The sequence below is a fragment of the Lissotriton helveticus genome, chromosome 12, assembly GCF_964261635.1.
Source record: "Lissotriton helveticus chromosome 12, aLisHel1.1, whole genome shotgun sequence".
NCBI lineage: Eukaryota > Metazoa > Chordata > Amphibia > Caudata > Salamandridae > Lissotriton > Lissotriton helveticus.
Genome location: NC_136073.1, coordinates 515377283 through 515392000, shown reverse-complemented (window position 1 = coordinate 515392000; position 14718 = coordinate 515377283).

Genomic DNA, 14718 nt, shown 5'->3' with positions numbered 1-14718 from the left:
TGCAATCCCACATTTGTGATTTATGTTTTGGGCAGCATCTGCGGTATGATCTATGTGGGCAGCACTACACGATACCTCAAGTTGAGGATCCAATAACATTGAAGAGCCATTATAGGAGGGGATACAAGGTACCCTATGGCAGAGCACTACAAAAAATGCCACATATCGGACTCTACGTTCTGGTTTCATTGAATTGAAGTTGTGATGAGCAACAGGAAGAGCGGGGATCTTAGGCATATAGCATCTTGAACTGTGAGTCACAAATGTACACTATGTGTATTATATCTGAATGATTTGTGTAACAACACAAAGGGTAGAACAGACCTAGAGTATCTACTATGCTTGAGTTTTTTCTTCCCTCTGCCATTCCATCTGTTAACGTAATGGATAAAACTTGCACTTCAGATGGGGTACAACTAAACAACATAAAAGGTTTAATAGACCTAGTCTACACATTGTGCCTGTTTTGACGCATAATATCACAAAAGCCTATGCTTGTGTTTTTTCTTCCCTCTGCCATTCGTCTGTTAACATAATGGATACAACTTGTACTTCATATGTGGTATAACTGACTAACAACATAAAAGACTTAATAGACCCAGACTACACATTGTGCCTGTTTTCACGTGCAATAACACAAAAGGTAGAACAGACCTAGAGTATTCACTAGGCTTATGTTTTTTCTTCCCTTTGCTATTCATCTGTTAATGTAATGGATAAAACGTGTACTTCATATACGGTATAGCTGCCTAACAACATTAAAGGTTTAATAGACCTAGTTTACACATTGCGCCTGTTTTGACGCTTTACCATTTATCTGTTAACTATATTATATAATGTAAATGCCTCCGAAGCTATTATAGCATTCTCCCCGTTAACATCTAAAACTCAAAATGCTTTGTGAAGGACACTACTTTTACTCCTGCTGACTTGTTCACCCCCCACACCTATTTTTTTAAGAAGGCACAGTATTTTAAACACCTTCTAAGATGGTGACCCCATGCAAGAAGGAATCTTGGAATTGATCAATACACGCTCTAAGATGGCGACCGCAATTTAGAGTGTCTACTTTCACTTGAATATTATCCTGATTCTTCGGAATTACCAAATTAAGTGCTGGTTGTTTTTATTTTATGCCATCAATTATACAGCAGGTCACTCACGCAAATGTATTGGGTTGTGGTGACATTTTCGATCCATACATGCTCCAAGATGGCATCCGCAATTTGGAGCATCTACTTTCACTTGAATATTATCCTGGTTCTTTAGAATCAACAAGTTAAGCGCTGTTTTTATTTTATGCTATCAATGATAGAGCAGGTCTCTCACGCGATTGCATTGGGTCATACTGACATTTTCTATCTATCTCTGTGGCGCCATATGTGAAATTTAGTTCTGGTACATTTAAACAAGATACCAATAGAAAATGGCGGACCTACTTTAATAATTTTTTCACGTTCATCTATATACCCATCAGTAGCATTCAAGGTGGCTGCCACTTTAGACACGGTGTATAGATATGGTGCGGGCTAGTGGAACAGGGAGTGTGTCGAGCCAACAGATGTTACACATTCCGTAATTTACACTCGGTATAAGTAAGGCGCTATGGTGCGGAGCAGGAGTTCTCTTCCAGATAGCGCGAAGGAAGGACTTGGACCGTGTATCACGGTATTTTGGACCATGAGGGATATATATTTTCCACAGACTGGTTATAGAATTATGGGTATGGAGGTACGGGTATCTCTTTTTTAATAGTTTCTTCCCTGGAGGGGAAGGACGATCTGTTTCTTACATCCTGGCAGCATTACGTATAAAACCGCAGCTGCCTTGTTGGGTACACTTGTTCAATCTTTACCAGAATATCGGTGTAGAGGTGGGGGTAGTACCTTTTTTAAGTTCTATATTGTGTGTAATAGATGGCAACATCAGCACAAGTCTTATTGTCATTGTCGCTTATGCCCTATCAGTGCTCTGGCGGACGGTATGCATTTTTGAAGGGAACTGCCCTGACTTAGGTTAAATGAAAACAAGGTATAGACATCTAAAATGTAGGCTTTTTTGATGCATAATATATATGTTGTAGGGTGTTGTACCGCGCTATTGTCAGGCACAACTTATGATATCTCTTGTGAAACAGACAGAACCCAAAGAAAAGATATAGGCCCCCAATAGGAGTAGAGAAAGGGAATAGCGGAGTGTCCTAAGTAAGACATATTAAATACCTATTTATTTCTCTATTATGATGCAGCAGTGTTGTATATTAGGCCTGGTCTAAAGGAATTGGGACTAGGATAGGATGTTTTCTGTCTTAAAACATTTTTATGTGCCTCTTGCACATTGATGATCTATTTTGTATTCCAAACTTTAGGCGGCACACCTTAACGCTTGGAGCACTGCTATACCAACATAAGTACATCTTCCTAGCACTCTATACTCAACAATTCTTTTTGCAATCTCCCCTACAAGGTGAGACAAGTCTTTTTAAATAAGGTTTACCCACCGGGTACGCCGTTAGCCAGTATAGCCATCCATCCATTCATTAACAGGGTTCTTTGCTTCAACCATTGATTGCACCCATTTTGAATAGATATACATGACCAATGTAAGTTCAAAAGAACTCACACCTTTGTCCATTTATCAAGGTGAGAACATTGAATTAATTGGAGCACCACTCCACTACACTGGACAACTTTTTTTTGGGATCCAGGATCAAATGAGATATGAGCAGTATGCCGCTAAAGTTGAGTGCCTAACACATCATGAGCTGGTTATTCCTCCTTTGTAAAGAATTTTTTGTGATTCGTATATATATGGATCATACATTGTGCGTTTTTTTGCAGACAATTCTAGAATTAACCATTTATGCCCCATCCTGTATAGGTTTTTGGAAGTAGATTAACACCTTTATCTACACAAATATGTGCTAAATGCTTTCAAACATCCAGTATTTCCTTGTTTTTCTTCTTCTTTAACTTTCTTCTTCTCCTGTATTCCCCTCCTTATCAACCTTGAATATAATAGGGACTCCTCTACCTATGAACAGTTAGTAACAATTGTCATGAATAAACCCGACTACAGGCGTGACCATATGAATTTCTCATATTGTTTTTATCATCTACTATTTATGTCCTCATAAGCCTGATGCAACAAGGATATTTTCAATTTTAAACTTCTGCAAGGCTTCTGTTATATTGAATATTATCTATGTGGGACTTTCAGTGATATGTTATGTGTTATAGGGTACTGTTGCTTATCATGTTTTTTTTTTTTCTTTAAGTTAGTTGTTGTAGAAATTATGAGTCATGTCCGCCAGGTGTTCACTTTTTAATTGTTTGTACGCATTTTCAGGTTCTCAAAATTGATATCTTGAAATTAAGAATTATGTTTGTTAGTCATTTATGTTTTGTCTTATCTGTGTTATTGTATTTGTTACAGCCCTGATAAAGCTCAAAGGCTTGTGTGTTTGAGGAACGAAACACGTTGGCTGTTTTTATGTGTTTATGTTGATATCAAAATAAAGAAAGAAAATAAAGTAAATACAACGGACTAAATGTGCTTAGTTCGATGCACCTCCTTTTGTTAATGTTGTTGTACAAATCTGTAACCAGAGGCACCAAAAGGTGACAGGTGCTGTAGCATTGTGCGCAACCATTTCCAATAAGACAGCAGTATGAGAGTGAAGTGGTATCCGTCAGGTCCGTCACCTTGAATCACATTTTTGTCTAAAACCGTTCCAACCATGCACCCAAATGATGTAGCTTGCTATCAATTTGGGTAAGCGTATAGGCACTCAGCAAAGGGTTAGTAAGCATAAGAAATACTTCAATAAAATGCAATACAATATGCTGATAACAGTTAGGTGCTAATTACATTTGACATATATATCTCTAATTTAATCTGATGGCTAAAGGACTGCCCACTAGTCATTCATTGATAAATGTCTAATCATCTTGTAATACTCAATGGACATAGGACTTATAGGTTTATAATAGTAGTGGACTCGGAGAACTAGGCCACTGAATCTCTGCTCTCTAGCTTGGCACCTCACCTATGTCCAAAGGAAAGACTATGGGAATCCTGCTTGATCAGAATTTGTCTTCACTATCTCAAGCCAGGTTTTGAAGTTTTGCTCAATTTAAGATGCTAAGAAAAATGTCCCCGTTCATCTCCATAGAAACGTTTTGTCGGGTGAGGTTCTACATGACCCATCTGAACTATTTTAATTATTTTTATTTTTGTTTTCCAGCAAAGTCTATTTTTCTGCTCCTGAGGCATCAAAACATAGCTGTAAAATTGATGAGTGATCACAAGAAATGTTCCCTAGACTTGCAGAGGTGACAGAACCTAAAGTGGCTGTCTATATAACAAAGGTTTCCACTCAAAACAATCTGCTTGCCCTACAGAGCCTTCTATAAAACTAGGCCTGCTTTTCTTTCTGGCTAGACTAGCCAGATGTTTATGATCTAGCACCCCTCTCTGCTAAACAATGCCCTTGTTCAATCAGTCAGTATCTGGAAGTAGAGCATACCAGACGATGTGCCCTAAGATTAAACATTTCTCCGGCTAGGCCTTTGTGATAGTGCAAATTTTTCTGCATAAAAAAAATGTTTACATTTCACTTATTCTTAAAGTCCTAGGTTTTTCATTTTTTCTGCATTGTGGTCTTGCTTATTTCATATCTTTTATTTTTTTCACTCCATTCCTTGTGCCTAGATGTTTTGGTGAACAATGCATGCCATAAATAAGAATAAAAATAAGGATACGAATAAGATTAAGAATACAAATAAGAATAAAGAACAAGAATAAGAATAAGATAAGACGAAAGTAGGTATCCCTAAATTGCAAAGCACATTTTCTTGCCATGTGCCACACTAGAACTTCAGCCCTGCCAGGGGACAATTGTGCTCACTGGAGCCAAACTTTTAATGTTAGAAATGGGTGGTATACACATGTTTTTCAACTTTGAAAACACATGTGAATTTCCTGTGCTAACACCTTGGTGTCGGAAGGTGGATGATTAGTAGGGGTAAGTATGCACCTACCACTAGCAATATAAAATAAGGTCCAATCAAGGTCTCAAAACATTAACTTTTGGTAGCTGGCTGCGAGCAGGCAGGCTTATCTCAGGGAACAGGTTGTAAAGCATTTAAAAACAAAAATTATTCTTAAACATATTTTATTTCCTTTAATGCATGTCTGTGGCTTCCTTTTATACATCTTGCAATGTGCTTTACATTCAAACATGGCGTTTCAAACATTACTTACATGTTACATACTGCTTGTTGCAACCCCCTTACATCATCGACCCCATACATTCAATCTTATTTCTTCCCCCAACTTTTCCCAACTCCCCCATCCCACTCCCTCACTGCAAATCACCAAATTATCCTGAGTTAACTAAGCTGTCACTACTTGTGTTATTTATTGTGTGGTTGCACATTTTTTGGAGGTTACTCCCAGTCTAGAACTGATCTGTGTTTCCTGTTGTCTTAAGGATTTGCTTCCCCGGGCTCTTGCTCTAGTGCTCCTTCTTGGTCCCTTCCCATGGGACTTCCCTGTCGAGAGGGCAATGTTGAGGTAGCAGATCTAGATCTAGATCCCCGGTCATCATGCCCTGCCTCTACTACTAATGCCTCCCATGTTCTTGAGTTTACCCAGGTCCCTTCTAGCATTCCTGAACACGATCCTGCCCTCAAAGCCCCCTCATTTCTCCAGTTCCTGCTTCCATCTAGTCATAATGGGGCTGTTTGGTGCCTTCCACCTGCTAATGATTTCGCGCTTGGCTAAAATGAAGGCCAAGTCCTAAAATTCTTCAGTGACTTTTGTCTTCGCTGTATGGGGAACAAGCCGAGTAGACAGTGCGCTGGTGTGCATGGTACCACTCGGCCAGTGATTCGGGCTGTCTCGGTCATCACCGCCTGCCAGTAGAGGGTCACGGCCTGGTAATTCCACATTATAAGGATGAAGTTCGCTCCCACCTCCCTACATCTCGGGCACTCCGCATCGTCTCTATGGAACAAGCAGTTAATTAAATTCAGAGTAATGTATGCCCGATGAAGTATATAAAAACTAATCAGGTGAAATTGAGCGTTTCTGGACACCTGGGGTGTCCTCTGCAGAATGCTCTCTCAATCTCTGTCCTCAAGGGGCCTTTCCAGATCTTCTGTCCAAGTATTCCTTAGCGTGTCCAGTGTCTTAGCAGAGTCATTGCCTATCGCCCTATACACGCAGGCAACTGCCTTTATCGTGTCCCCAGCTATTCCAGTGTACTTGCACCTGGTGTGTAGTGCTGGCTTAAAAGTACCCACTGCATTTAAAAACACCAATATATTAAATAAGTAAAACACAACACACAATTAAATGTCCACACCAGTTTATAAAAAAAGGAAAAATTTATATATTTAAAATGACACAAAACGACAAAAATACAAAATAGGGACCTGAAGATATGATTTTTTAAAGATGAAACACCTTCTAGTGCTTAAAATCATATAGTGGCAACTTGGAACATCTAGTCATGCTTGACGGGGACAAAGTCAAAGTTTGAGGCTGATTGCAATGGAGCCCTTGTCAGATACACTAAGCAAGAGGCTCCAGCCAAAATTCTACCTTTGGAGGATTTTCTCTCGACATCGTGTGGTCCCCTCCAGCAGGCTGATTTCAATGCAACATTGTTGGATCGCTTCTCGGTGAGTTAGTGGTCAAATTCTGGAAGCCTGGGGCTCCAGAGCTTTCAGCAGGAGAAACCTGAAATCCAGGCCATGTCGCCATTAACGGTAGTAGGCTTGACTCTTGATGTCGAGTTGGTCCACTTCTGGAGCTTTTCCAAAGGTTGCTCTAAACTTCTGGAACTTCTTCCTGAAGTTCCCTTTGAGGGTTCAAAGTGCCCAAAAACACACATCCAAGAGTCTAGAAGCTCTGAGAGGTTCCTTGGAAATTCCTGACTAAGATTCCCACAATGCACCTGGCCAAATCCTTAAAAGGCCAATCTAGGTTGGAACTTCTTGAGGGAGCTGGTGCTGGGAAGTTCTAATAATCTGTTGCTTTCAGGGAGTCTACTCCTTAATCGTTTCTTAGAGCTGCAGTTCCAAGTGTGCAATAGGAGCAGTCCTTCTGGTTGCAATCCTTTGGGGTGCAGACCAGGGTTCCACCAGAGCTGTCCTACTTTTACTTATAGTTCCAGACTGAGTTGCTATGGCGCGCTCACATATTTATTCGAAGATCTGGGGAGACAAGCAGTGGGGCAACTCCGTCCAATGAGTTGCAGGGTGCTAAACAAAAGCTTCTTCCAAAGTGTGGAATAACCTTGTCCCACAAGGCAGTGCATTTTAAAATTCAAGATGGAGAATTCCTCTCCAGGAGAGTTAAACCTGGAAAACCATAGGAAAATCGCGACATTCTATTCCCAATTACTTTGGCGCCAATTGACAAAACTTCACGAACTTTTTAAAACTTATGGCGGGCTTCGGTCTGCTCCTATCTCAAAAGTTTGAGGGGGATTCGGCAAGCAGGTGCCGAGAAAAAAGGGGGGTTCCAAAACTTGTTTTCTCCATGCAATTTTCTATAGGAAACTTTAGACATGACTACAGCCTGAATTACTGAATGGGCTAATATATTTACCGATGCATGACGATTTGGACGTACTGTAATGAGAAACTAAATGTTTATTTTTCGTCTCAGTAATGCTTTTCAGGGATATCACATGAACATTACATGAATTAAATTGTCTTAACTGATTTAAAAAATGTTGGACCAATGTGTACTATGGTATGAGACTTATATATATTGACATTCCAAAATGACTGTTAATGTTGCACGTTTCACACGTTTTTCACTTGGAGGGTGGTACACTGTTACTGACACGTTGTGAAGTGTATTTAAAAATGGTGGTTTGCATTGAACTACGAGTGTGAGCAAGCTGTAATGGAGAAACAAGTTGTTTATGCACTTGCTGAATAAAGTTACTGCATGAAGCCTGGGTGTCCGAAAGTTTCCTTTTACTCGAGGAACTTGTGGCAAAAATTTGGAGGCGCTCCGGTATCCGTACTTGGACCGCCCATGACAGCCTGTGAATTCTTAACCGGAACTTGAGGATCGCAGACATACATAGATATATATCTATATATAGATATCTATCTATCTATATCTATATATATCTATATATCTATATATGACCTACTGGTGGTCGCCAGTAGGTATTTATAGTTAGGACCTGGTTACTATAGGAAAATCGCGACATTCTATTCCCAATAACTTTAGGGCTGATTGACCAATCGGCGGGGGCCCAGAAAAAAGGGGGGTTCGAAAACATGCAATTTTCCATAGGAAACTTTAGACAGGGCTACAGCCCAAACTGCTGAACAGAATTACACCAAATTTGGCAAAAGGGTAGCCCTTGGTTCAAAAAGCGTAAACAAAGAAAGGGTCTGGCCCCTTTGCAGGAAGGCCAAGCCTTAAACTTTAAGAAACAACCACAATTGCCAATACTGCAATTTAACTTCTACCTACAAATACAACATGAAAAACAGAAATAAAACTAGTTCCTCAAACCAATTACTTATTGAGTTAATCTATTTATTTCCAATACAAAGTCACACAACATTATTTAAACTGCAACTTTCCTTCATTATCAAAAGATTTAGACATTCAATACACAGGAGAGAAAAAAGGAAAAGAATCCTTCTTGACAGTATTTACACTCACTTATGGTTCACATTCAGTCAAGCATTCACTCATAAAACCTCAGTCAAACTCATACATACGTTGTGAGAAAAATTGAAGAAAAAAGGAAGGGTGAGAGGAGGGAGAAAAGCAAATCAAAACAAGTATAAATGACTGTATTCCACACAACTGGTGTTTAGTCAAATGTTACACTTGGAAAGTTTTTACAATGAAACACTTACTAATTTATACAGTAGGCCATCTGAACAACAAAATACATTTCAAAATCTGTTATTGTTTTTTTTTTTTAAACGATTGGCCTAGCACGGTGGTGGTCAATGCGTTTCGAGTTCCTTGGAGGAGGAACTCTCTTCAGGACCTCAATTAGTTCTGTAAAACATAATAAAAGCTTTGTCTTATTGTGTTGTAGGGAAAACTAGTAACCCTTATCTCTCTAGGGCGGGGGCGTTAGCCCTCTTACCTTAAGGTTCACATCTTTTCTTATTGTTCTTCATAATGACATTCATACTCTGGAAATTCATAAAGAAATTCATAAAGAAAGGATAAATGAATAAAAGCCTGTCTATCTAGAAGCATGTGTGCAGTGTGTTACGTAGAAGCTGGCTTTTTCCTTTCTTTAAAAATGAGAATGTTGTTTTTTCCGTAATTCGAACACTTGGAGCTTGGACCTTGGGGTGCCTAAAAAAGGAAAAAGGCACTACTTTGTGGTATCTATTTCTGTGATACATTCGTAGTCTGCCAAATTGCCATGGACAAAACATTTGCTGTTCCTACCTTAGTTGACTCGTAATTGTAGTCACTTTATTGTTTGAAGCGGGCTCGTCTGGTTTCAATCTGGAAAGTGAACGGGAGCATTGTCATGTTTCTTGACCAGTTGGTGTGGGGATATGTGCCAATGAATTCAAATTTTAAATGGACCATTATACAAGGGCAATGCTCGGGTGGCGGTCTTATATTTAATAGCTTTCCTTTGCATCGCATGGTGAACTGGTAGATTTTATTTAAAACGGACAATTTTGCAGTGCGTATCTCGAACTGCGGTATTATATTAATAACCTTCATTTGCATGAAGTCTCTAAATTGATCTAAATTGGGTATTTACCTTGCGTCTCAATTAGCTAGCTTGTTGTTCGTCTCTCTCCATGTAGTCTGTTTAGAGAAGCCGTTGGATCTACCGCTTTTGGTCTCGCGATATTTGTTTAGTCAAAGAATTCTGGGGCATGTAGTTCGGTTCTTGTATTCGCTGCTTCTAGTCGATGGATCGACATTTTTAAGCCACTTTTGCCTATATGATCATTGCTGGCAATTGTTTGGATAAATATTGTGCAAGTGATTAAATTAGTGCGTGCCGGTAGTTGTGCCAAAAGGTTTAACATGAAAATTATAACGACCGCATCTAAGCTGTTTGTAGTTTATATAAAATCTTTGTGACGCGTCTTATGATGATATGAGGCAAGAAGGGATTTTTGTAAACACTACAGTTTGAAAATCTCTGACAGCTCGTTAAGTCCGTCAATGGTCGTGTTGAATTTGATGGTGAGCGTAGCTTCTCGTTTTGATAGTTTCGCTTACAGGTCTCCTCCTCTGTCGTCCTGTTCCACCTTCGAAATTATAGTCCACTGTAGTTCTTGTTCTGTATGAGTATGCATGTGCCAGTGATTTACAAGGGGAGCCGTATGTAAATTTTTTCTGATCCTTGATTTATGTTGAGATATTCGATGTCTTACCTCCTGGCTCGTTTTTCTAATGTAGATGTTTTTACATGGGCACAGGATTGCATAGATGACATTTTTTGATTTACCATTCGTGAAGCTTTCATGCTTCCAGAAGACCCCTTTATGGCCGAACAAATCTCCTTCTATTGGCGAATTGCAACAGAGGCAGGTGCCACATTTGTGATGGCCTTTTATCGGGGGCAAATTGACGAAATCACGTATTGTTGGTATCCCCTCTTTTGGAAGGGCAGCTCGTATAACTTGGTTCGCAATACTCTTATCTCTTTTGAAGGCAAAAAGAGGGGTTTCATTCAATTTTTCATCCAACTCTTGAACTAGATGCCAGTTGTTTTTTATCTGTTTTTTAGCCAGTTTGATGTTGGGCAGTATGTTGAAGCGCACACAATCCGATCCATGGGTTTCTTTTGTTTTGGTTCTAATAGTACCTCTCGGGGGGTCCAACAAGCTCTCTTTATTGCCCTTTTCAGCATTTTTTTGGGGTAACCTCTGGCAAGTAGGTTGTCTTTCAATTTGCTGGCATGAAAGAAAAATTCATCTTTAAATGAGCAATTGCGCCTAATTCTCATAAATTGGCCCACCGGTAGGTTGTCTTTTAAACTGCGCGGATGGTTGCTGGTGTAATGGAGTGATTTGTTCCTATCTGTTTTCTTCTTATAGAGTGTTGTTTTTAGACTTCCTTCTGAGGGATATATTTCAACATCCAAAAATGCCAACTTTTCTTTTGAGAAATTGATGCTAAATTGTATGTCCTCTGTTTGGTTATTCAACCATTCATGAAATCTGTGTAGCTGGCCTTCAGAGCCTTTCCATATCAGGAAGACATCATCAATATATCGGACCCAACATCCGATATATTGATGGAAAGGGTTATTTTTGTAGACAAATTTCTCTTCATATTGGGACATAAACAGCACAGCTAGTTCTGGGGCAAAGGGGCACCCCATCGCCACTCCCTTTATCTGGTAGTAGAAATCATCTTTAAACTTGAGGTAGTTTCTTTTTAAGGCCATACGAGCTATCTCCAAAATGAAACTCGTAGGTATTTTCATTGGTCTTTGTCGTTTGCCTAAGTATAATTCTAAAACTGCCAGACCCTCCTCTTGGGGGATCTGGGTATAGAGAGATGTTACGTCCATACTAACCAAAAGGTCATTCTGTTCGTCAAATTTCAGCAATTCGAGTTTATTAATGAAATCAGTTGTATCCTTGATGTATGATTTAACTTCGATCATCCAGGGTTTTAAGAAGAAGTCCACAAATTTTGAGATTGGCTCAAATAAGGATTCACAATCTGAGACGATTGGTCGTCCAGGTGGTTTATGTTCGTCTTTGTGGACCTTTGGCAAGACGTAAAAAATTGGCGTTCTTGAGTGTTTGTTTTGTAAATAAGCATGTTCCTTTTTCCCAAGAAAACCATTTTCGAAACCAATTTGTAAGATTCTGAAGAGTTCGCCTTGTAATTCCCAGGTCGGGTCTTTTGAGATTTTCTTGTAACATTGTTCGTCTGAAATCTGTCGGGTAACTTCTGTTGTGTATTCCGAAGTTCCCCACACCACTATTGATCCGCCTTTATCGGCTTGTTTTATGACTATGGAATGGTCATTTTTGAGACTCAGTAAGGCCTCCTTTTGTGGTTTTGTCAAGTTGTATTTAATGAAGCCTTGTCTTTTTTTCTCTTGTGCTGTTATTGCTGATAAAATTGTCTTTTCAAAAGTGTCAACCTCTTATGGTATTTTGCTGGTCGGTGGACAAAAATTTGAGGGTCTTTTTAGACCAGTGGTTTCTATGCTTTCTAATGGTTGTTGTCCTGAGAAGAAGGTGGTTAACCTGATCTTTCTACAGAACTCAATGAATTCTGTTTTCATTAGTACAAAATTGGTCAATCTTGTAGGAACAAAAGAAAGTCCTTTTTCTAATGCACTTATTTCTGTAGTTGTTAAAATTTTTGATGACAAGTTATGTATTGAAGTTTCCTTTAGTTTCTGTATGTCCGTGTTCGAGTGGATATCTCCCATGGTGGATCGTTGAATCTTGCTTCCCCGCGTGTTTTTTGTTGGCCCCTCCCTAAAAAAGGCTGTTGTTGGGCTTGAGGATTTGACTGAAAATGTTGTTGAAAATTGCCTCTTTTTATTGAATCCAGTCCTGTTGTTACTATTGTCCGTTTCGCTACCACTTGATGACGATGATGTGTCCGAAAAGGTAATGAAGTTGTGTCTAGATCTACCTTGGTGGTCTATTAAGTAACGCCTCGAATCGGTTCGTGTATAAAAATCCTGCTGTAAATATGGATAAGCCTTTTCCAGGGAGAAGCTCTTTTTGTCCTTTTCAAATTTAGTCTCCTTTTGGTTTATTGTATAGTCTTTAAATTCCAAGATGTCTTTTTCAACTTTGTCCAGTAAAGCTTTTGAATCTGTGGTGAGTTGGTTTGTTTTGATTTCTGATTTCAATTTCTCGATCTCTATGAGTTGTTCCTTTGAAAGACGTTGTACTGTTTCTACAGTCAGGACCATGAGGTCCCGGCTGCACTTAGTTTAAATGAAACTATAAACCTTCTTATAAATTGGATCCTCGGTGAAAATCACTGGCACATTTCGTATTATCAATCCATTTGGGATAGTTCCTGAACGTAGATGTTGTATTAAATAGTGACCATGAAGGTCTGTTCTTATTTGTTTCTTTTTTAGTCTGATTAGTTTTTCGGATTCATTATTGATCTTGGCTGTAGAACTCAAAGCCGCCAAGCTAAAGAGTGGTGGGTTACTGATTAATTTTTGAATGCGGTCCTCACTATAGGCAAAAGTTTCATTCTCTGACATTATCCAGAAATGTGAAAGACTCCGTCACCCAATGTGTCTTGGTGTATAAAAGAATGTAGTGCAGAACCTAAATAAAAAATAAATCATAAACTGAATACAAAAACCTTTATATCTCATTCACAATTTGTCTGACCTGTGGGTGTTCAGTCGAACATACACTCTCTCAAACATTCATAAAAGACAAACACAGTTTGTCTATTGAGGTCCCCCTCACGGTGGGAATCAATGTCTTACAATGATCAGACGATCTGTCTCGTCCTATGTACCTCGCGGGACCACTCCCGCTACAAATAGTGTAAACAAAGAAAGGGTCTGGCCCCTTTGCAGTAAGGCCAAGCCTTAAACTTTAAGAAACAACCACAATTGCCAATACTGCAATTTAACTTCTACCTACAAATAAGCCTGGGCGTAGTGGGGCGTAGTGGGGCTCCGCGGAGCTACGCGGAGAGGGCGAGAAGCTACGCCCACTCCCGCACTCCGCGTAGCCCCACTACGCACCTCCCTCCCGCTCTCCCCTACGTACTTTATTTAAGCAATTACACTGATTAAAACAATTTTAAAGCACTTACCTTGTCCGGGGCTCGTCCGGGGCTCGTCCGGGGCTCCCTCTTTGAATAGCGTCCTTTTCCTGGATACCAATGCGCATGCGCGGGCGGCCGCGCATGCGCATTTCTCGGGAGAAATGCGCATGTGCGGCCGCCCGCGCATTCGCATTTGTTTCCAGGAAAAGGACGCTATTCAAAGAGGGAGCCCCGGACGAGCCCCGGACAAGGTAAGTGCTTTAAAATTGTTTTAATCAGTGTAAATGCTTAAATAAAGTATCTAGTGGAGGGCGGGAGGGAGGCGGGTGGCGGCCGACTCGGCTACGCTCACGGAGTGGGCGTAGTGTTGCCGGCTACGCTGGCCACACAAAATGCGTAGAAGGCAACACTACGCCTACTCCGTGGGCGTAGCCGATTCCTCAGCCCAGGGTTACCTACAAATACAACATGAAGAACAGAAATAAAACTAGTTCCACAAACCAATTACTTATTGAGTTAATCTATTTATTTCCAATACAAAGTCACTCAACATTATTTAAATGGCAACTTTCCTTCATTATCAAAAGATTTAGACATTCAATACACAGGAGAGAAAAAAGGAAAAGAATCCTTCTTGACAGTATTTACACTCACTTATGGTTCACATTCAGTCAAGCATTCACTCATAAAACCTCAGTCAAACTCATACACACGTTGTGAGAAAAATTGAAGAAAAAAGGAAGGGTGAGAGGAGGGAGAAAAGCAAATCAAAACAAGTATAAATGACTGTATTCCACACAACTGGTGTTTAGTCAAATGTTACACTTGGAAAGTTTTTACAATGAAACACTTGCTAATTTATACAGTAGGCCATCTGAACAACAAAATAAATTTCAAAATCTGTTATTGTTTTTTTTTTTTAAACTATTGGTCTAGCACGGTGGTGGTCAACGCGTTTCGAGT